We start from the raw sequence: 23,954 nt of genomic DNA, 5'->3' as shown, positions 1-23,954 counted from the left end.
CAGATTACACACAAAGAATTAAAAGGCTGACCAATGTCTTGACGCAAGAGCGCACATTGGCTTCCATTGGGGGTCAGTCTTTTGGGGTGCCAAGAGAAAACACCCTACAAGTCCTTGGTGCTCTTCAGGAAAAGCCATGTTCTCATAAGAATTTGGCACTGAATTTGAGAATCTCAGATGAAAACTGATAAAAATGATCAGGCACGAAAAAGCTGGCAAAAATCTCACGTGATACATTGAAAATTTTATGACATTTGGAGAGTAAACTGTACCTCCTGCAAGGGAATACGAATGATCCTCCCTTTGAGAAACCATCATGGGTCACTGCTCTTGTACATCACACCTCCCTATATGAACATTATATTCCCACTGCATTATCACTAGGAAAACATAGTATTGCAGTTAAACACGTTTTACAAAGTTGTAGGGTTTTGTGTTTTGTTTTTTCACCTGTTCAGTCTTTGGCTACACCCTATTAAAGTTTTAATCCCACAGCCAGACAATCCAGCATGAACATCTAATAATGCAAAACCGTCCACACAACCTGAACAACATTTGTCGCAGCCCCGCTTGTAGAACGTACGCAGCCTGGCACCTGTGGCAGACTGGCAGTCCGTGCAGAAGAGCATGTACTTGCTACAATGAGAACACAGGGAAACTTTGCACTGAGCACTTTGAACATAGATGAATCCCATAGTCCTTTGTGCACCTCTAGGTTGCAGCCTGGCTAGAAGTCTGAGCTGTCTAATTTCACCACACAGATGGTGTGGCCCCAGCTCCGGCCCCGGCCTGGAAGGAATTGCTGACGGCACTACCATGTCCTCATATCATTATGCTTTTAGCCAGGACTGGCAGAAAACCAAGGTGCTCTCTCATGAGACTGTAAATTAATGTTGCTGAGGGAAATTGGCTAGAAGTTTGCATGGTTCGGGGTTTGCTCACCATCTGGAGTCTAACTTTGAATTCCCTCTACTCCCAAGGATAAAGCAGGTGAGGTGTCTGCCTGGTCCCTTCTCTACACCCTCTTCTCATTAGTAATTTCCTTTCGTCCAATCCTTTAAAAATCCCTGATCTCACTACAGCCTTTTTTTTTCTTTTGGTCCTTTAAATGCTTCAAGTTTTCTGCCCTCACAAAACCAGCTGTTATTTCTTGAAAGGAGCATGTATGCTTTGCAAACGTTTCTCCCATTATGTCATTGAATTGCTGTTAACAAAATACAGTTTCTCTTGACAAGTGGCTCTAAGAAATACTGCTACAATTTACACTTTCAAAAGAACAAGTGATCCATAGGAAGAGATTCAAACACTGTTACCTTTATCTCCTCCTCACCCCTGAAAAAAATATCTTCCACATTTCTGCACCAAACCCATCTACTCTTCACTGCTTAAAATTGCGTGTTATGTTTTTAACCTCGCCAATTTAAACCAATCTTTAACTATAAATAGGCAGCCCAAGTACCAATTATATCTGAGTCACAATTCTGAGTTGAGGTCTCAAGGCAGGCAAAATAAGAAAGACCAGCTAATAAACCGCAAAGAAAAATTAGGAAATTTGAACGAGAAACTAAAAGTGTGTGGGCCATTGCAGAGAAGATGTGGGAAGTATTTGTGCTTCCAAAAAATCTGTTTTTGCTTTTCAAAACATATTGCAAACTTTGCAGCTTAAATATCTACCTACAGGTTTTCAACAGCAAGAGAAAACAATGCGTCTCAATTTAACTGCTTCTCCACAACCAGAATTACTACTGCTGAGCTGCTCTCTAGAACAGGGCCGTCCAACGTGTAAGCGGCTGAGGGCTGAACGCCCCCTCCCCCCCGCGCAGATGCCCCCCTCACCTCTGCATTACACCCATACAAGCCCTGTCCCCTTCACTGCTGCACCACCTGCCTGTGGCCACCCCACTCCCCCCACAAGGCCGTGTGGCCCCAGGCTCACCCTCCAGTGAAAGCTGGAGGAGGGAAAGGGAGCCTAAAGACTTTGGCTGCTCTTGCAGCCGCAGCAAAGTGTGTGTGTGTGGGGGGGGGGGAGGGTGACAGCTGGGTAGGAGCAATTCCCTTAGAGATCACATGTGGCCCATAGGCTGACAGCTGGACAGCCCTGTTCTCAAATCACCCTCCTGATAACAACATAGCACGCTCCTTTTCTCCTTACTTCCAAAAGTACCTTGCCTCCATGGGACTAGCACTAAATACCATGAGAAATATATGTAAAGTAGTGGAAAGGAGCATGTATGATGTATATACCATGAAGGGAAAGGGGACTGAGAAGTGGGGGGTTTGCTATACACAAACCTACCTAGATACTTACCTAGGTGCTGTTTTCTTGCCTGCTTGGTTCCCAGATGATATTCCACCTCGTGCTTTCCTAAATATTTATTGAACTGCTCTGTTTAAAAATCTCATGAACAACAGTAGAAGGGGAGGGGAAGGACCGAGAAAGAAGTTAAGATGTTGTAGTCTTAATTCCCTTTAGACATTGAATGGCTTCTTACGGTGATGGTTTCATAAGGCCCTAAACAGTCTGGGCCCCACATAGCCAGAGGGAGATGCCCCATCCCAATTCCTGAGGTCAGCCGAAAGCAACCTTGGGCAAGTACCAGCAGTGTGCCACGTTTGCCCGGCAAAATCCCATGGGAGGTGGTTCCCAGTAGTCAACCCCGGGTTTGGAACTCCCTCCCCTGCAAGGTGTACCAAAGCCTCTCCAATTCAAACCCACCCAGTTTATCTTGGAGGCATCCTTGACCAGACTTTAACATATAAATAGGGCCATACCAGATTCACAGCAGAAGCGAGCTGCCCTGCAACTCCATTCATCTTGAAGTTTCCCCTGCACACTCCCCCACCACTGGTTGGTGGAGGGGCCCCCACTTGCGGCTCGCTCCTGATCAGCAGGGAAGCAAAACACCCTGGTTTTAAACTTGGCACCATTTTTGCCTCCCTGCTGAGCAGCAGCAAGCAACAGAGCTGCCGGGGTCCCTCAACTAGTCAGCAGCAGGGAGACAAAAATGGCTCCAAGTTTAAAACCATGGTTTTTGCTTTCTTGCCGATCAGGAGCAAGCTGCAAGCGGGGCCCCTCAACCAGTCAGCAGTGGGGGGGGGGAGGGGGGGTACATGGGGGAACCTGCATGATTGAAGGAGCTGCAGCACTGCCCACTTCTGCCACGAGTCCAGTAGGGCCCTACTTCTAAATTACATCTCCAGAAAACTGCTTTAAAAATCAAAACAAGGAATAACCTATTTGGCACCAAACTTTCAGGCTCCACTTGGGCTGCCAATGACTCCACACTACGTTCCTCTGCCCTCACACTGTTATTCAGCTGTAGAATACTGTGACCCTCTGCTGGCTTGTTCATCGTGCAGCAAACTAATGGAGACCCAACTGCATGCTGCGATGCATCTTGTGTCAAACACACTGCACCCCACACTCCACTCCCATGGCTACCAGTCCTCAGTAACATTGCTCCTCCGCATCTCCACCGCACAAATGCTAAAGTAAATTTACAAACCAGACTCCGTGATAATCCTACGCTGTCAGTGCATTGGGACATATTCCACCTACCAATAGCTTGGCTCCCCTCAAGATGTCTAGTATGTTCACCCTTTCAAAACCCTCTGACTTTTCCTTACTTGCTCGATGGCACAAAGAATGGTCAGCACAAGCACCGATCAATCACCACATCATCTCTGACCCTACGGTCAGTCAACCAGGATTTAACTGGCCTTGCTGTTATTGGGCACTTCTCAACTGTTTTTGGACCGGACATGGTCACTGTGCCTTAGACCTGTACCAATGGGGCCTTTGCAATGACAACAAATGCCCTTGTGGACAATTTCAAACCATGTCCCACATCATTGACTTGTGTCCACTTACGATGCTACCTGGTGGCCTTCAAGCTCTTCACATTGGTGATGGCATTGCCTTATGATGGCTGAAACAATATGCTGAAACCACATACACTAAATAAATACATTTCTTTATTATTGTCAGCCACCTTGACTCTTGGTTTGGGAAGAGGAGAATTAACAGAAATAGCACTTTTGGGGAACAGGAGCAGCCATAAAAACAGAATTATCTAACATCTCATTTTAAACTTTACAGCAGTCCATTGCCAGGTCAGGCTTTTCCATTGCCACAGCTGGCTATTGCCCACATATCTATGATGCCAAAGTTTGCTTATAAAGACACATTCATGGCCAGGAGATGTATGACAGACTTCAATCAATCAATAGTTGTCAACATTGCTTCATTTCCGTGTCTTGTGTGCTTACTGTGCGAGTTATTTCCCCTTTATAAACAAACAAAACTATTAGAAAGCAAGCATTTTTCTCCTGTCATCACTGCTTTCAATAACTGTGACCATTCATTCAAATGGGAGTAAAATAACTCACCATTTTTCTTAATCATTGGCGACTGAGGCTGCTCCCAACAAACACAGTCCACAAGCTCAAAGCCACACTTGTTTTTATTTCCAGAAGACATTTTTTTGTCTCATTGACTAATCCAATTAAACAGCATGATTCACCAATTGGGACTGGGACAGACACACATTCATGACACAAATCCTGTCAAAACATAGCAAAAATAGACCAGAAAAAGCAAACACCACTGGTACTGCCTATATATCTAGAGAGAGAGAGAGAGAGCATACATGCACAAAGAGAAAATATATGTGAACTCTTTTAATAGATAAAGCATTTCCTATCTTTGTATATTTAGAAGGCACAGGATGGCAAATGCCAGTCATAAGAAATACATTCATGAGTGAGAAGAGGCTTCCTAATACGTTTTCCCACCTGTAAAAATAAGTGTCAAAAGACCTCAGACAGCTTGTTTTTTTTCCAGAAATGCTCAGCACCCTTGACAAAACGTCACTTTGCCTACGCAAGTGGTGAGCTCTTGAAAATCTGGAGGGAGAGAGTGCTGCATAGAGAGTGACAGATGTACCACTTTAATTTTTCCACCTAGGTTAATTCATTGCTCACTTTTGTGTTATGCTCACCTTTGCAATCAAGTGTCAAACCCATTGTTAGGAAGAACCATAATCAATCTGCCATATGAACTCACCTCTAAAATGTCTGTTTCTATAATCTGACAGGCGCACACACATCTGGCATCTGCATGTTAGTGAAGTTAGGAGAGGACCAGAGGACCAAGAAGAATATGATGCAGGCATTACTTTTTGCCCCTGCTGTCTCCTCACATATGGGCTGGATCCCAAAAAGTACTGGACACCTTCAACTCCTGTGAAACCCAATAGAAATTGTGGGTTTTCAGAACCTTGCCCAACTAAGTGCTTATTGTGCTACCAAGTCAAGCTGCAGTAGTTATACTAATTCTCAGAGTACAGAAGGGCAACTGTTGGATGAAACAGCCTCTGAGATAGAGAGGTCCTTATGAAAAAAAAATACCTTCATGTCTTATGAGTTCAAGTCCACCATGGGATATTCACATACACTTGCTCTATGAGCCTGTTCTGTAAAAAGTTTGAAGCGTCTGCAGATTTCACAAGCTAATTTTTCACAGTAAGTACTGCAGTTTTCCTATCTGAATTGGCTTTTGTACTCATACATAAGTTATTAACATCTACTATAAGAATATTTTACCATTGTTCATAACTCAGGAATATGCTTTAAGTATAAATCAAATGAAAGCATCTTTTTAAATAGTGTAATTGAAAAAAAAGTATTTTAGTTGTGTATTAATACTGGAACAATCTGCCTTTTGCAATATACTGTACTGTTAGCCACTTCTATTATTTAAAAGTATGCCAATGGTAGCAATATTAGTGCATTAATTGAAAAATGTTCTTTAGTTATTTATTTTCCTGCAGAAATATAGTGTGGGTATCAATGATGTGGCTTCAAGGGCTGGATCTGGCCCAGGGGGAGATATTCAAGGCCCTGCTGTCCAGGACCAACACCTCCCCCACCCCCAGCATACTGGATCCAGCACCTGGTCCAGCCAGTCTGGGACTAAGCTGCATGCAGCAGCTTCTCTGGCTGGTGTCTAATACAGGCATCATGTGGCACCCTCTCCAGTCAGTCTGGGATGGGTGTCATATGTAGCACAGGTCCCGGACCAGCCAGAGGGGGGCACTGGATCTAGCATGTGGAAGGGGAGGACAGACTTTGTGCATGCCACATACCAGATCCAGCATCTGCTCCAACCAGTCCAGTACCCACGTGGCGCCCACCCCAGACCAGCTGGAGTGAGAGTCACATGCATCTCACTTCCTCATTCAGCCATGTGGGCAAATGAAAAAAAGTTGAAAACCACTGATCTAGTATGTAGTTCTTTAGCTTGATAATGAGACTGTTGTGGGAGATGCTGTCAAAAACCTTGCTAAAGGTATCACTGCTCTCCCCCCATCCACAGAGCCTCTCACTTTATCATCAGGTTGGTCAAGCATGTCTTGCTCTTGGTGAATCCATGCCAGCTGTTCCTGATCCCCATCTCTTCTAGGTGTTATACAGTAGACTTTATGATCTTTCCAGGTATCGAGGTGAGGCTGATTTGCGTGTAATCCTCCTTCTCTTTCATAAAGATTGGCACTATATTTGTGTTTTTTCCAATAATCTGGGACATCCCCAGCCTCCACAAGTTCTCAAAGAAGATAGCCAATGGCTTTGAAATTACCTTAAGCAATTTTGTACATAGGGTCCATCCTACCCAGTTCTGCTGCCTTGAATGCATCTAACTTCTCCAAGTAGTACCTAATCTGTTCTTCTACTACTATAGGCTGTTTGTCTCCTTCCCTTTCTTGGCTGACAACTGCACTCATCATCTGACAGCTGCCCCTATTTGTGAAGACTAAAATAAAATTAATTAAACATGTCAGCCTTCCCTGCATCATCCATAACTAGATTGCATTCCACGAGGAACCAATGGTTTCACTGGTCTTCCTCTACTTCGGACATACTTGCAGAATCCCTTTGTATTGCCTTTCATGCCCCTTTCAAGCTGCACATTATATAATGTCTTGGACATCCTAATTTCTCCTTGCATGCTCATTCGATGCTCTTATATTCTTCCCTAGTACTACAATAAGCCTCTGTGCCTCCCTTCAGCCTTCTCCTTTCTAAACTGAGGAGCCCTAGTCTCTCCTGGTATGGCATACTGCTCTTTTTGATTGCCCTTCTCTCTGCTTTTTCCAATTCGACTACATCCTTTTTCAGATGCGGAGACCAAAACTGCCCACAGCTTGCAAGATATGGATGTCCCATGGATTCATATCGTGGTTGTTCTTAGTTTTGTTTTCAATTCCTTTCTTGAGGATGCCCTACATTTTACTGACTTTTTTGGTTGCCACTACATATTGACTGTACAGTGACTATGAGGGAATCTTTGCAGGAAACAGAGCAACAAAACAACCCAAGTTTCAGAAAAGGGAAGGAGGAATGTTGTTTAGTTTTTAAAACATTTTTCTAAGAGGGTCTGAAACTACAGAAGAAACCTTGAGAAAAATTCAGAAACTTTCTAAAAGCAAAAATGCAGCATTTTGATTAAAATATTCATTTTTCCTACAAAAAAGGTTTTGCAGTTTGGGCTAAAATGCAAAAACCTAATATACGTAACACAACCTTAACTGTGAGGCAATCACAGAATCCAAAATTACAGTCCCATCTAGGAAAGGATGTTGAGAGTTGTGTGGTTTATTTCAGATATAAAATATAAACCAGCACCAGGTGTGTCAGAAAAGATAAGATTTCTCTTCTACAAAAATTCCCTGTAAAGATTCGGCTTTTGACAGCCTCCAAGTCCCCAGTGTCATTTATAGGTGTAATGATTAGCAAGACAATTCCAAGTCAAAATGAGGGAAGGAACCACAGGGAGAGAAAATTTGGGCATGTTTTAGCCACCAGCAAAATGGTCTGAGATGGAGAGAGCAAGAACAGAACAGCTATTAACTTGAGACTAGCCTTCACTGAGACTGTTGTTACAAACTTCAAAGTACAGCTGCATTTAATGAGTTTGGGAAAAAACAGACATCGTACAAACTGAAAAAAGGAGGATTTTCATCCAATTAGCTGAGTTGGCCACCAGACTCCAATGAACCTAAACACGCTTCCAGCTTTTGTGACTAGGTCTAATTATAAATCTAGTTCTCTTGTGTGCATGCTCCTACCAAATTATTAAGAAATATTTGTCCTGTCAAAATTATGTGCTGTGCACACTGATTTGATTAGTACAGATAGCATACTTGCCAGAGGCAGCACTGGAAGCAACAAGATCCAACAAAAAGCCAAGCAGTCATTCTGCTGTCAAACATCCAAATGGTTTCTCTGGCTAAGTTTCTCCAAATCAGGTTTCCGTTGTTAAAAGGTTCAGATAGCAGCAAGATCTAAGGAACCAATACAGTGTCCATAAAGTTACAGCAGGAAACTGAAAGAGACCTTGATTTCCTTTTAACTCCAGCACTATTTACTGAGTGAACTTAGCCAGAGAGTGACTAGGATTCATGAGCTGTGCTCTTCAAAAGGGTATTTACGAGTCAGGCATAAACTGGTAAAAGTGGATTGTATTGCTGACATTTAAAGCAACTGAGGCATCTTCAACAGCACCCAGACAGTTGCCTAAGCCAGGGGTGGCCAACCTGTGGCATAAGTGCCCCAAGTGTATGTGGTACATGGCAAATCAGGAAGGGGCCAGGCTGCATAGCAGCAGATAGGGCAGAAAGCAGAGCAAGAGATCAGGCAGGGGAGGGCAGAGAATAGAGAGCTGAAAGCAGAGCAGTAGATCAGGCAGAGGAAGGGGATTTCCAGGGCTAATTTGTGGCATGCCTTCCAAAGGTTGGCAACCTCGACCTAAAGGGAAATTAGGGAAATTTTTACCCTGCTTTAACCCTAATGCTAAACTCGGTCCTTAACTTGCCTACATGAGGCAAAGAGCAGTTGCAGTACAACTTAACAGCATTGTCCAGCACAGCTGTCCTGCCTCCATGGCTGAATGGGTTCATTCAGAGAGCTCCTGTGAGCACGGCTCATCAAGTCAGACAACTTACAAGGGGCAAAAAAACCCAACAAAACCTTATGTAAAGAATGAAGACATGACGGAGCATGTGCTTTTTTTTTTTTTAGAAAAAGGCATGCCCTGAGTGCATAGTAAAATGAGTCCAGTGGTGGAAACAGGTTCATACCCTGGAGTCTTATTTCATCTAGGAAGTGACATAAGTAACTTAGTTTGAATAAGGGCTTCTTACCACTACTGGCTAAATGCAATGATTTCTATTAGCTGAAGTCCCAGGTTCTCTCCTGGCTGACAAGCAGTGGTGGATGGTCATGATACTGGTAGAAAGAGCAGCCTGGTTTCCCTTTCTACAGAAGAAGGGGGTGCCACTAAGCTCAGTGAGAGAAACCAGGGTAAAAATGCATTGAGAACATGCAGGGAGTTTAAGCCTGCACATGGGATGGCTGTAGACCGAAAAAGAGCTGAAAAATTATTTAAAAATAGTAAGAAACAGAGGACAGAGGGATTGTATATGGACCCATTCACCCTGCATGAAAGTATTTTTCTAAATAATATATTTACTTTAATTTCCCCAGAACGGTATAAGCCAACAAGCCCAGAATTATTTCAAGCAACAGATTGAAGAATTTAAAACACTCTCAAACTTTAGATGGCTGGGACCTACGCCTATCTGCGGGCTAATAAAACAAACGAACAGGTTTCTGGACATTGTATGCAGATCTCGCAAATGTATACATTAGATTTAAAGCATCAAACAACGAATGAAAGCAATGGTGTCTGATTAAAAGAAAAAGCTATTCACAATGCCATCAGCTCTCCACAACCAGCTGAACGGCTGCATTGTGCTTGCGTGAAAAATTATCCGGCAGCTTTGTCCCAAATGGTAAAAAACAAATCAGTTTTGCTTAGTGAATGTGGGAGCCAAAGTTTCCCATTGTGAAGTTTACAATAGCAGCTCAAATCACTTTGACAGGGTTGGGGGGTAGGGGTGGCTCTGACCCACTTTTCTAGGTTGTGAAGCAGTTTGGCCATGGCCGGGTGAGAGACACCATTGTTTACTGCAGAGAGTCTCTCCACTAATTTTCCTTTCATGCTTGCCTGCCACCCCTTTGTTTAAATAATCCATGGCTGTTATCACAGCCTCAGGAATAAGATTCATAGGCTTAATGACCACTTGCCCATTTCTGACACCTGTTGGGCTGGCAGTGTCCGCAACAGCAAGGCTCATCCTGCAGTCCAGGAAGAAAATTTGCCTCAAGAGACATTCCTCTGCCTTTCTTCTCACCTTCATTTTACAAGGAGGGGGTTGTTTCTCCCTGGTCCTTTTGCTCAAGTTTCTCAGTTTCTGAGAAATTTAGTGAAAGGTAAACTCTCCGTTTCAGTTAAAACCAGGTTCTGAACATGCATTAAGCGAGAAAACATTTCAATTTTTGCAAGCGCTATGAAAGGCATTCTTCCAACTCCCACCATTAATCATGTTTCACTTCTGTTGTGAATAGACTGCATATTATTATGCATAAGGTTCATGCGTCTCTTTTCTGGTGTTGATACCCCTCACTAAATTGTCAGCTCCTGGCTGACTGTCAAGCGGCTGCAAAATATGACATTAGCTCTGCTTTTACTACTTCCTGAAAAGTTGTTCAAGTGCTCAAAAATGACAGAAACAAAAATCACCAGACCCCAAGATGAGAGACATGAAGACTTCTAAAAAGTAAAACTGACAGTTTAAGGGGGAAAAAATATTGAAAGAAAAGGGAAAGAGCAACAAAGTTCATATCGCAGGTTCAGTGCTCCAATAGTAAATAACAGAGCCAGTTAAAATGATACATTTTTCCTCCAGTCTTTCACAACATTTTCATTAGACTATTATTTTTATACAATGTGAAATGAAAAATGTTCGGTTGTTTTCCATTTTCACCTCACCCAGCTCCTGGCACTGGAAAAAAAGAAGACAACCATGAAAACAGTAAGTTCAACTCGTTTTTAAACCCAACTAATAGTGTTTGCTTAAAAAAATTAACATCCCTACCCTTTCCCCCCCTCACCCCCACAAAAAAAAGTTTTCCACAACCTCTTTGTAGGACTCAAAACCTCATTTCTGTTGATGAAACTTTGCTTTAAAAAAAAAAAAAAAAAAAAAAAAAATCGCCTCTCTAAAAAGTATTTCATACTGTGAAATGGTAAGAGACAGACCAGTTGTTACAATGCTAATTTAGGACAGAGGAAACTGAGGTTCAGTTCTGTACTCTGCCACAAACTTGTGAATATCACTCGAGTCCTTGTGTGTCTTAGTCCCCACATGGGAAATATCACTTCTGTACCGCACAGGGGCATTGTACACAGGGTTTGAATGACACTTTGACTCTTGGGGGACTGGGGGGGGTGGAAATCAAGACAATCTTGATCTTTGATTTCATTGATTAACAAGTCCACGTAAGTGAAGGAGCAGTGCGAACAGAGACCCTCCCAGGTTGTGATTTTCAAATCTTACAGAGGGGCTCTCGTCTCTTATGGGGGGGCTCAGCCCCCTCCCTCCTAGCTCCCCTGTAGTTTAAACCCTGATTGTACAGACTATGGTGATAAAGGCCGTAACACTGTCCACAGCTGTTATACCCGACACAGATCGCCCTGGGGAATGATGGGCTGTATTGAATGAATGTGATGCTGGACAAAGCACGGGATTACCATGATCATTTCCAGGATATTCCAAACCTGTAGCAGGCTGATCCTCCTGTGACAAGCGGTACGGGATCTTTAATGATTGAAGAAAGTGAGGACCTTATTTTTATATGTCTCCTCATCTGAAAGATGGCTGTTCGAGCAGCAGGGCGACTCCTAGCACTGGGCAGTTGCTGGGCACAGCCTGGGAGGAGAGCCACCTACTGAGCCCGCGCTACCACGTCACCAAGCACTTGACTTTTTCTCTAAAAGCCGGAGTGGGAACCAGCCTCAGCCCAGCCGCTAATGGACTCCGCAGAACGCACGCCCCGGTCGGGTACGGCCGTGTTACTGGGATTAAGCGCCTCCATCGTTGTCCGACTGCAGTTGAAAATCTGTTTCCAAAGAAAAAAGGAGCTGCGCCGAAAGTCCCCATGCAACACTCAGCCTAGCATTTGAGCTTTCCAAATAAATCGCTGTGCATCCCCTTGGGTGCATCTTCCCTTTCCTACAAGGAAGGCTCCCATCCTTCTTAAAGCAGGGACTGAGCTAGGTGTGGGGGAGCAGGGGTGCTTGGACCGTGGGCAGCCTTCCTATGGCAATTCAGTCTCAGCATGTGCATGTGCTCGGGGACTGACAACAGCCGGGTCGTGTTAAGCAGCAGTTTATCACCAGGTATCTCTAGTGGAAGGAAGGCAAGCGCAAGGGAGGAAGGGGGACTCAGAGCTCAGAGAAAAGTGAAACAGATGATTAAGGGAAAAAAGATGGCAGATGAAACTAAAAATAGGCCTTTTGGCAGTTGTAAAGGAAATTCGTTTGACAGGGGGCTGTTTCTTTCATCGAGAGTGGTTTGTTGTGTAACAGATGATACTGGCACCAGCTCTCCTTATCTGTGCTGTCAGTTTAACTGACAAAAAGGAGCTTGCTTTAGCATTGCAGGAGTTATAATGAGCTTTAAACATGTGTTTGTTTTCAAGGAGGCTTAGTTCAAAGAGCCGCCCCACGACTGAAGGGGCGAGAGACCTCAGCACACGCTCTGTCAAAACAATTTATTCCACAAGTATTTCCTAAACTTCTGAATCTTTATCGAGTAGGCTAGGGGAGGTTACACCTCCTGTTTTCTGTGCCCCCCACCACCTCGTCCCACCTTAGACTTGCCCAAGGAAGACCTTCAACTCTCTGCTGCACAGCATAGCATCTGGCAAAGTAGGCTGCCATCTCTAAAAGCTCACATCTTTCTGAACAAGATCATTTCTGGTGCCACCCTCCCCCCTCCCTTGTGCTATACAACAGAAAACTCGATGCCCGCAAGTTTTGCAGTGCACACGCAGAAGGACACCACTCTGCTTTCCACCCCTTGGGAAGGTTATGTGAAACATATAGAGAACCTTAAATGCAGCGTCTTTCCAGGCCCAAGTGAAAGTGAAATGAAAATCGTCAAAGCTGCTTTATGTTTTGGCGAGGGCATTTATTTCTCTCCCCCACCCCCAAAAGATGCAATCCCTGGACCAGAGAGTTCAGGTGAAGGATACAAAACCTTTTGCCCCCTTAAGTCAGACACAGAGGGGACAAGAAGCAAAGCTTAGGCTTTGAAAGACCTTATCTTGCCTTCCCCTTCTTCCAAAGAAATGGGATAAAATTACTGTACTGAAAGGCCGGTCATCAACTCCTGCCCTCCTGCAGGTGACTGATGCAGGATCACTGTGAGCTTCACTGACAGGATATCCCATTGCCAACGTGCCTGCACTGCGTTTTCCTCACAAGTCTTCAGAGTGCCTGCTGAATAGAAAGAACCAGTGCCTGAAACCTTCTCTCTTTCTTTCTTCCTTCTCCTTCCTCTCAATAATATTACACTTAACATAATGGAGTTGGGGTTTTTTTTTTCTATCTTTGGATCAAAGCAGCCCAAGATGGTTGAACTGGAGGGGGAGGGAAAAGACTGGCTTGTAATCATTCATGACCATGATTTATTTTAGCAAGTCCTGCTTTATTTAGTATCTAGAGTGAGAAGTATACGGTGGACCATGTGGCTGAGCTGAACCTTATGGCTTTAAATATATCCAACCATTGTATGCCAAGCTACTCAATTACATAAAGGTTCCTATAGATCTGCTTCATTCACTGCATCCCTGTCATGTTCACTGAAGCCTTAGATATGACTTCCAGTATGTCACATTTGCTTTTGTAGAGTACATCTCACAAAGATCTTTCAAAGTTCATTGGAGCAAGCCAAAAAACAACCCAAGCAGCCTATTACAAGAACGAGAACTAGCCGTTAACATTGAGAATAGCAGTTAACATTGCTATTTTCTTACCTGCTGTATCTTAAAAATGGCTTCTACACACATCAGTATTAATAACAAGCTGGTTTACGTTGACTACACAACATATACCACATTCAAATATTATTTGTTTCCAGAGGAAAGTCTGAAGACAAGCTCACAAGTGGAAAGTAAGACTTTATATAGGGTAGAACTAACTTCTGTCCCAGAAGAAGACAATTCAGGAACCTGTTCCTACGTACAGTCTCTAAGGATATTGCCTGTACCAGTCTCTTGCTTGTTGGAATAAATCACAGCATTCAGAAAAAGAAAAGGCGTGATACTTAAGGTGATGGTATTTCTGTGTTGTCCCTTGAATACGCAGGCTGAACAACATTAACATGGCACAGGCCTACTCTTTTTGCTCCAGTAAGCAACATTAAAAAGTTTTCAAAATTGCAGAGTGGCTTGCTTTTTAGAAGTGTTGGAATATTGGCAGCTAGAGGGCAATTCTCCTTCCCTCCCACCAGAGAACAGTAAATTTGCTGAAAAATTCCATTTTGATCATCCAAAACTATCTGTATATTCACTGAAACTCACTGAATATTTTTGGTTGGAAAACAATTTTAATAGCTTCATGATGAGAGAACTCACAGCCATGATATGAGACAAATCAAGCTCCCTTTCATTTTTCAACCTTGGAGGAAATCCTTCTCTCCCACATCCCCAGGGAGTGCCCTTATCACAAGTCTTTATGCTGGAACAAGCAGCTCTGTCTCTATCTATCACTGATATTGTTGCACTGAAGCAGAACCTCCCAAGTGAGTGCTTTAATCAGGAGACTGGACAACTGTTTTCATTCTCAAATAGTTTATGCAAAGTGCAATAGTCCCAGCTCAAAGGTTGAGAAAGACCCATTTCAGATTATACTGTAGGCTGAAGTTGAAGACACCCATCTGCAAGGAAGAAGACTTAAATTCCAATCTGTGCCTGGCTTAAAAATAGAACTAACAGGTAAAAAGGGAATGCTACCATGATATCACTTCGTCTCCCAGCAGTGTATGAATCTTGTCATTCATTTCCTTTGCTTTTCTTACATATGCCCAAAATAAATTATTTTGTTTAGGGTTAATTGGAACCGTTGGTGTCATATGAAATAAATTCCACATCCCTCCCCACAAGTTTTTGTTTCAGTGAGAAAAAACCATTGATTTTTAAATGTAGAGTTTTGGTTCAATTGCTAAACCAGAAAAAAAAAATCTAGTATGCACTCAGCCCTATGGACAGCACAGCTACAGTACAACCACAAACATATGGTATGATTCTTGATACTAGAAGTGACAAGACTGACTGAAGCACTCAGATTTGCATTCAAGTTAAAAGCACAAGTGCTGAATGTGCATGAAAGAGCAGAAGAGTTATGAAAAAAGTTAACTGAAATAGGTAAAATTATAAAGCATTCAACACACAAAGATGAGCTTTGCACTGTAGCACGCCGCCCCCCCCCGCCCACCCCATAGACACACACCTGCCATTAGCTATAAAGGCCACAGGATGCCACTGTTGCATTTCTTTTCCAGGAGGTCAAGACAAATTGAGAAAAAAACAAACCTGTTCCTATGAATCAACTTGTGGTTTTTTCCCACTAAATGAGTCAGTGTTGCAGCTCCAGATGACACCCAATGCAAACAGACTGGTGCATCACAGTGACATGTCACAGCAAGAAATAAAATATTTGGGTACCTTTTGGACTAAATGCGACTCCCATAATAGGCACTGAAGTCAAAAGGAGTCTTATCCATCCATTCTCATGGGTGTTGGTCATGGCCATATCTTTGAAGATGCAAAACAAACAACAAATACCTTCTGTTGTTGTCTTTTACCTGTTTCCAGGAGACAGAAGCAGAAGAGAGAGGAGATAAAAAGGAGAATGAAAGCAGACTGATGTGGAATTAAATCTTCTAAAGCAGAGAGCATCTAAGAACACTATAAACCATTAAAAATCCATATATTGTCTTAATATAAACCTTTTTAATGTAAATATCTGGAATGTAATGTGTTCACACCAAGGAGTGAGGGGAGGGGGGAAGAAAGAAGGGAAGGGGTATGTGTAACTGTGAATGGAAAGAGTTGCCCATCAGACACTTTCTCTATCAATCTGATGTCTAGCTGATGAACAACAATTTGGAGAACACTCACTTTCGAATCCTAGACCCTAGTACTTCAATCAATAAGAAAATGAAGGGGATTCCAGGGCACCCACCTGAGAGAAGCTCATTCCCATAGATCTAGAACAAAATCAGACTCCAAAGATCCATGCTGTTTCTAGAGATCTTTGAGTATGTGTAAAAATGCTAAATTCTACGTTAAGCTTTATTTTGAAGTGCTCGAGTTAAACATAAGCATTAAATTATGAGACTCCAAATATGGCACCATCACTATCTCATTTCAAGAGGCAATCCTTCTGGAGCAAGAAATAAGGTCTTCCAACACAGCTACAAGGATGAAATCCCAGTGAAGTATGGGTAAAAAATATTTAACCGATTTTTTTAATGCTGGCACTTGCAGCTTTCAAGTAGAGCATTTCATTATGCACTGTCACTGTTGAAAGGAAAAACACATGCTTTTGGCCTAGAAAAACTGTGTTTTAAGATGAAGGAAAAAACAGAAGCAAGAATAACTGAAAATGGCTCAATACCTGCTAGCTAGTCAAGAATGACAGCTCTGAGGAAAGGTTAGCATGACACTGGAATCGCTATTGTGATGAAAAACTTCAGGTCAGAGGTAAGGCTCCGTACATAAGGCTGAGTTAGTGTATATTAAAGGGAACAGGATTTATGTTTCTAAACAAGCTAAACCCCTAAATCCCACTGACATTAATAACCCATGGAAAGCATTCTTTGGTTGTTCTTGAACCAGGGTATGGTTTTTAAATGATAGTTCAGAGCCAGACAGGTTTTCACTAGACATTGAGAAGGATGACGTTTCGGAAAATGCGTAACCAGGGGGAAAAAACAGTGTCTAAGGATGATTTTATTGCTTTTAGGATGACTGAATGTGACACTGCAAACCAAAGATACAGCATTAACATAAAACTTCTCATGGTTGCTTATAGTTCCTTAGCTGAAAGTATATGGAGTATAATCATATTTTCTTTTCAGGAGGATAGAAAACGTTAACTGAGACATACCAGGTATTAAGTTCCAAAGCTCAATTTATCCCTTACTCTGAAGCCTGGGGATTTCAAAATTGGTTTTAAAAAAGAAAGAAATGTAAAAAGCACCTGCAACCCAGATTCATTCTGCTGATTCTCTTTGGTAGTTGTTTATATGTAAAAATAACTTGGATTCCGGTAATAAGAAGCAAGAGGAAATAAACGGTTTCCGATGTTAACAGGAGTCGTGTTGACCTTTGGAAATCAGCGTTCCGATCATGGGCCCCCGGGGGCCTGCCGGATGGATGGAGCAGTCTTTTCATGTAGCTCCCGATGGAGGATTGGTACAAAATACCCTGCTTATAGAGGATTTTTAACTTCATTAGTGTAGACTTTCAAGTGTGCCCGCATTGCACTGGTATAGGACACTAAATGGGACCGAGGTTAGTTATCTGAACAGGCTGAAAGAGGTCATGTCCCTTTTTGCACCAATAATCCCCATTCAACCTGAGCAGTTGGCCAAAATTCAGGGTCCGGAGAATTGCTCTTGTAGGAGAAATATCCCGTGTTGGAATCAGGTGTTACTTTGATGCAACCCTATTTATTTACTTACATAACATACACAGTCCTTGCCCTGCTCCCTCCTGGCCCCCAAGCATAGTAGAAACCAAACAACAGGAGTCCCTTTGTTCATTGATCCAAGCTTCCTTCAGCTATCACCATCTCCAAACAGCTTTCTTTCAAGGCTTTCCCCTTTCAGGAACACATTCCCAGTATTTGTTATGATTGTCTCTTCCTGTCCAGCATCTGTTTGGTGAAACTTTTCCCTGCTTCTCTCTCACGCACACAGCTCTAGCAGTTCATTCCCCTGCATCTGCCCTTACTGTGTTACTACGCATAGGCCACATGGTTCAGCCTCTACTCCAGCCTTTCCACATGCTTTGTTTTGGGTGGTGCATCTATAAACTCACCTATCTTGTTACACACAAGAGTTGGATTACTTTCCACACTTACCCTGGAGAAAAGGCAGCTACTACCTTTACCCCAATTCACAACACATCTCTCTTTGGGCCTTTGGTTTTTTGGGGCCTCAAATGGTAAAAAGTCAGGACTTCTGCAGTGTTTCAGCTGTGAAGGACCTTGCCTGTGCAATGGGGAAAAACCGGTGGCTGGGTCTGAATGGCCAGCCCATCTCAAACCAAACTGGGTAATTTCAGCCCGCCACTCCTGAAGCATTGGGGACCTCTGGTCTAGAACCGCTGGTGCTGCCACAGCCTCCTGATTTCTTATTAGGTACTCTTCTTTTCAATACACAGTCCATGATATCGGCAGAAGTGGACTACCAGAGTGCCGCACATTCCAGCAATGCGTTCCATCAGATTCCCATGAAATACTGCTACATAGTCTTTGCCCCTGTCTTCGGGAGACCCTTCTTTGCAACACAAGCATCATGTTTCCTGCACCAAGCAAGCATCTGCGTGGGGCATGGGGATGTGATCAAGTACCTCAGCATAATTTACATTGGTTTTGAATTCCAGCGCATGTTAAACCAGGATAACAAAAAGCTCAGCAGGTTATTTGCTAGGAAGCTCAAAATATATACTGCTATTAATGGGAATCAACACTGCATGGTAAGAGACCAGAAAGCAACCTGCTTGGCCTGAGCAAGCTGTTACACCTGAATAAAGTATGGCCAAACTACACCTAAACTGGTATAATTTACACCAATGGAGTTTTACACTCCTGATTCATTTAGAGCATTGGTTCCCAACCTCAGGGCATGACCCAAATCAGGGTTGCGGGGGGTCCTCAGGAGGGTTGCAACGAGCCTGCACAAACATGCACATGTGCACATATGGCCCAGAAGCAACGAGCAGGCGGGTGGGGCAGAGCCGCCACGCACAAAGGGGGCAATGGCGGCTCCCCTGCCCCCAGGCCACTGCCACCACTGCGCTCCACTCCCAGCAGCCCCTGCAGTGCCAGGGTAGGAGGTCCTGTCGGTGACCAATTTAGGGTCCCAGCAAAAAAAAGTTGGGAACCACCGATTTAGAGGTAATTCTGCACTGATTGATCAAAATACCCCCACTTAACTGGACAACATTATCTGTCCACTATATTCCACACTGGCAAATGAGTTATCTATCCACCATTTTGGACAACAGCACAGGATGTCCAGCAGTTTTAACCTCTTATTTCAATTTTTCTAGAAAAATATATTGGTACTTTAAAATACATAACTTCAGAAATTTTATTTGGATCAATAGAAGAGAGAATTCTTCATACCAATAACCCATCTTTTTTAGTTTCCATTGTGTAAATTCCTAGATGTTAGGGTTGGAAGGGACCTCAACAGATCATTGAGGCTGACCCCCCCGCCCTAGGCAGGAAAGAGTGCTGGGGTCAGATGACCCCAGCCAGATGCCTATCCAGCCTTCCCTGGCCCCAGCCCCAGCAGGTCAATCTGTGGGGAGGGGAAGGGGCAGGGGCCAGACCGAGGCCCCACAGTGAGCGGCTGACCATATGGCCCAGCCAGGAGCAGGGGAAGGTAAGTGGGGCCTCAGCCCAGCCAGGTGGTGGGAGGACTGGAGCCCAGAGAGGCTCCTCCAGGGGCACGGGGGACTTCCTCCCTATTTCTGCAGAGGCGGAGGTGGCAGAGGATGCTGCCACTGTGCCTCAAGTCCTGCTGCAGCTGGCCACGTGTGAGCGCGGCTCAGCTCAGCAACAGGGATTCACGTGGGGGCGGCCCCAGCCCAGCCAAGTCTGGGAAGATCTGGTCATCCAGGGGTGCATGAGGGGGGCTCCCACCACTGGGCACAGTCCGGCAGAGGCCCTGGGGGCCCATGCTCCCCCCTACCTGTAGTCAGGGCACAGCAGGCAGCCCGCAGCATCAGCCACCTTGTCCTGAGCCCAGGTGGGGAGGCACGGGCCTCTGCCAGGCTACATCCAGAGGCAGAAGCCTTCCCCCTACCCCATGTGCCCTTGAACCATGGAGACTTCCAGACGGGGTGGGTTGGGACCCAAAGCCATGTTCCTTTGGCTGCCGGGTGGGTGCAGCTTGGTGCTGCCATGGCACAGAAGTGAGATCAGACCCCAGCTCAGCTGGGTCTGGGACACTCCACAGTCCAGGGGCACGTGGGGCAGGGGGGCAGGGCAGGGAGCAAGGGGGGGGGAGGGGTAACCTTTAGTTCCAAAAAGTGATCTTCACCATAAAAAGGTTGGAGAGCACTGATTTAAGTGGACTAGAGTCACAGGATTGACAGGTACAAAACTTAAACCCAACATTTCCAAAGTCCTGTTCACACAGTGGATCAAGAACTTCTATGATAATGCCAAGAAATTACATCAAAAAAGGATAACAGCCTAATTTATTTCCTTCTGGACTTGCACCATTATTTATTCTCACATAGTAGCCTTTAAACCCCCCTTCTCCTACATTTCTTTTTTGTTGCTGCTACTGTTCCTGAAGAAGATCCTGAACCTCTTATCATTCCACTGTCTTCATATGTTCTGTATTCCTCTGACTTCAAATTACAGTATTACTTTCACTAAATACTAAGCAACAACAACAAAATCAAACAAAAAAGCCCAGATAAGTTTATACTCAACAGCCTTGGAATTTGTTTTCTTTATTTGCTTTCTACTACTGAAGCTTTTATGTTAGGGAGAGATATACAAAAAGCCAAAGCCTGAATTGATTCAATCTTTACAGGTTAGTCTCACCTGCCTAGATTGAACCAATTTGCAAGTAAATAGACATTTCTTTTGACTCAGGAAATGCAGGCACATGCCTGCAGTGGCTCAGGCCAGAAGCCGGGGGGCACTAGAGCGTGCCCTCAGCTGCATGGAAGCTATGCTGGGGGGACAGGGCATACCCAGGCCAGGGCAGGCCTGAGTATGATTGGGGAGGGGTTAAAACCCCCAGCAGGTACCCCAGCCAGGGTGTGCCCGGAGGGGCAAAGAGAAACCAGCCCTTCCCAGTAGGGGTGTGCAAAGAGGGCCATATTCGATTTGGATTTGGCCTGATTTGGGGGACAGTCATTCTATTTGTTGATTCAGATCACTGTCCTGGTTCAATACAGCCAAATCCAAATCTGAAGATTCGATTCGGATTCAGAGAATCAGTGATTTGGCTATAGACACAGCTTTAAATGTTTTTTCTACATACATCAAGGTACCAGGTGTAGCTTGTGAACTCTGAGATGGTGGGGTGGATGGAGAGTCCCACAGGAGCGTGGGGAGGCCCCCCGCGTGCTCAGTGGTGGACCCAGAAGTGGACCCCTGTGCCTCCCCGGCTTGGAGATCAGCTAGAGGAGGACCCCAGGTATTCCACCAGTTACCGAGCTGGGGCGGGGGGAGGTCCCCCATGTGCTCCGTGGCAGACCTGGAAGTGGACTGGATGTGCTTCTGGTCCACTTCTGGGTCTGCCGTCGCGCGTGCTGGGGACGCCCCTGTGCTCCCGTGGGATGCTCCATCCACCCCACTGTCTCAGCATTCACAAGCCGCCTGATAGCATGAGGTATGTAGAAAAAACATATAAAGCTGTATCCATGTCTGAATCATCAAATCTCTCTGACTCGACTCAGAGGGTTCCGACTCGATTCGGAGATGAAAGGATCTCCTGATTCGATTCGGAATCGGAGATTCAGCCACTAAATCAGGCCGAATCTCTGCTGAATTGAATCAGCAACCAAAGCTTCGCACAGCCCTACCTGCCAGACATTTCCCACTCCTGCATTCACAGCTCCAGTGGCGGGGACATGGCCAACCCCCACTGTAGTGTGAAGCGAATGGAGATGGGGGTTTAATTCCCCCCTCTGTCCCCTGTCCCACCAGCATGGATCCCAGACAGGTAGAGGCGCAACAGCCTTTGCCAGGCATTTCGCCACTCATTGCTCCAGCAGCAGAGGCATCGTCAGCCCTGGCAGCGGTGCGAAGCAAATGGAGATGGGGGTTTAATTCCCCCCTCCAACCCCTGTCCAAGTCACATGGACCCCAGCCGGGGTCTGCCTGTCTGGGCTGCAGCAGCCTGCATCAGGGTCCCTTCTCCCACTGCTGCAGGGGTGGGGGCATAGCCAGGCACCAGCTGGCATGGCCACCTGAGGTGAAAGGGGCAGGGAGGAGATGCCAGCTCAGGTCTGCCTGGCGAGGGCAGAGCAGCCCATCAGGCATTTCTCCCCCACATCGCCACTGAAGCAACAGTGGGCATGGCCAGCCCCAGCACTAGCCTCAAGTGAACTGGTCAGGGAGGGGGTTTAATTCTCCCCCCCGTCCCTGCTCCACTGGCATGGACCCGAGCCAGGGTCTACCTGGCACTCCCCTCACTGCCGCAGCAGCAGCAGGAGTATGGCCAGACTCCAGCTGGCATAGCCCCCTGAGGCAAAGGGAGCAGGGAGGGGGTTTGTTCCCCCTCCTTCTCCTCTTCCTCCTGGGGAATTGCAACTGGGTTCTGCTAGTCCTGACTGCCTCCTCCACCGATCACTTCTTGCACAGGGTGTGCGGTGGAATAAGTCCCCTCCCTGTCCCTTTTGACAGATGCCAGAAGGAGGGGGAAATCAACCCCCTCCCTGCCCCCTTCACCTAAGGGGGCCATGGTAGCTGGCCTCCAGCCACACCTTGCCCCTGCTGCAAGAGGGGCAAAGGGGAAGGGACTCTGATGGGGCAGCAGCCCCTGTGATGGTGTCCTAGGAGCACAAGCCTCTTCCCGGCAGAGGGGCTGTGCAGTGGGCAGGAGCGGGGTGGGCAGAGCTGCTGCAGACTGCACAGGGCACAGCTCAGGCAGGGCTGCAAAGCATGTTGGGATGCTGCAGGACTCTGGTTTAACTTAAACGTTAGGGTTTATAGTGATTAAGAGGGGAAGGACTTTTTTATGATCGCTGAAAGCTGAGTGACATAGTTGTACAGTTCCAGGAGGCAGGTCTATCAGAAAAGACACCAAATATTGTGAGACAATAACAGTCACAGGGGTTGGCAGCACCAAGTTTCTGATGCTGTTTGTCTCCCTCTCTTTTCCATTAGTGTTTCACTTTTCTCTCTTACAACCCCAGGACAGACCTGATGCCACAGGCTGCTGGCAGGGCCCCGTCTCACATGCTTAATTGTTTTCACACAAATCAAACAGGATTTACGGTGCTGGCTCTACCAGACTTCTCTCTGTCCTGGGTCTTTATTAGTACCTCGCTTATCTCTCTCTTCCCTCCTCAAATGCTCTGTCTCGCTGTTTTCTTCCACTCAATCTTTCTTTTCTTTATTTGCTTAAGCTAATAAATGGTGGCTAGTAGTTTGTAGCATCTGATGAAGCAGGCAGTGAGGAGACTAATGCACGATAGAATGGAGCTGGGTCTGCACTGAAATTTCAGGAGCTGTTGCTGGAAGCAGACAGGTGTGACATACAAAAAGCTTATGTCTCTCTCTGACTGTGTTGTAGTCTAACAGGCTCCACCCTGCCCTGCTTTCTGCCTGGCTTGTGCCCTATCAGCACGTAACCAATTGTCTCATTTGCCTCTTCCCCGATTCTGCTGAGAACCAAACAGAATACTGTTTAAAAGTGTCTAGTTGTTTTTCCAGTCGCGGGGAAGAGTTGGAAATCAGCTATGTACAACTATTAAATCTGCTATATTGCTCCCTACCTCAAAACTAGGTGAGCTACTGCTGGCAAAACAACACAAGTGCCATCAAGCAATTATAACAACATAGTGAAGTACATCTCCAAAACCCCTGTATATGTAACTTAGATATTTGTCAATTCCTCATGTCAGATATTTACTTTCTAATGACTGTGCTATTGTGCATCACATGGTTTGAATGAGGCTGTACTTCTGATTTCTATCAATAATTAACAGCATCCTTTTGGTTCCCCCCTCCTCTTTAGCATACCTGTGAGGTAGGTAGCCATGTTAGTGTGAAGTTGGGCAGA

The 23,954-nt window shown here is 45.1% G+C and overlaps 1 long non-coding RNA gene across 2 annotated transcripts; it reads right to left on the bottom strand.

Annotated features, from left to right (window-relative positions):
• Window positions 1-3,953: 3,953 nt before the first annotated feature.
• On the bottom strand, window positions 3,954-15,785 carry LOC106738334 (uncharacterized). Of its 2 annotated transcripts, XR_009460854.1 has the most exons (4): window positions 15,631-15,785; window positions 13,270-13,405; window positions 4,390-12,021; window positions 3,954-4,286 (listed from the first exon to the last, which is right to left on the bottom strand). It is a non-coding gene; the product is annotated as an uncharacterized LOC106738334 (long non-coding RNA). The 2 variants fall into 2 exon arrangements; XR_001373364.3 differs by having other exon boundaries at window positions 3,954-12,021.
• Between the last annotated feature and the right edge of the window lie 8,169 nt (window positions 15,786-23,954).

This window comes from Alligator mississippiensis, chromosome 3 (genome assembly GCF_030867095.1).
Source record: "Alligator mississippiensis isolate rAllMis1 chromosome 3, rAllMis1, whole genome shotgun sequence".
NCBI classification, from domain to species: Eukaryota; Metazoa; Chordata; order Crocodylia; family Alligatoridae; genus Alligator; species Alligator mississippiensis.
The sequence above is the reverse complement of the archived record's forward strand: the minus strand, read 5'-3'. Positions and strand labels throughout refer to the sequence as shown.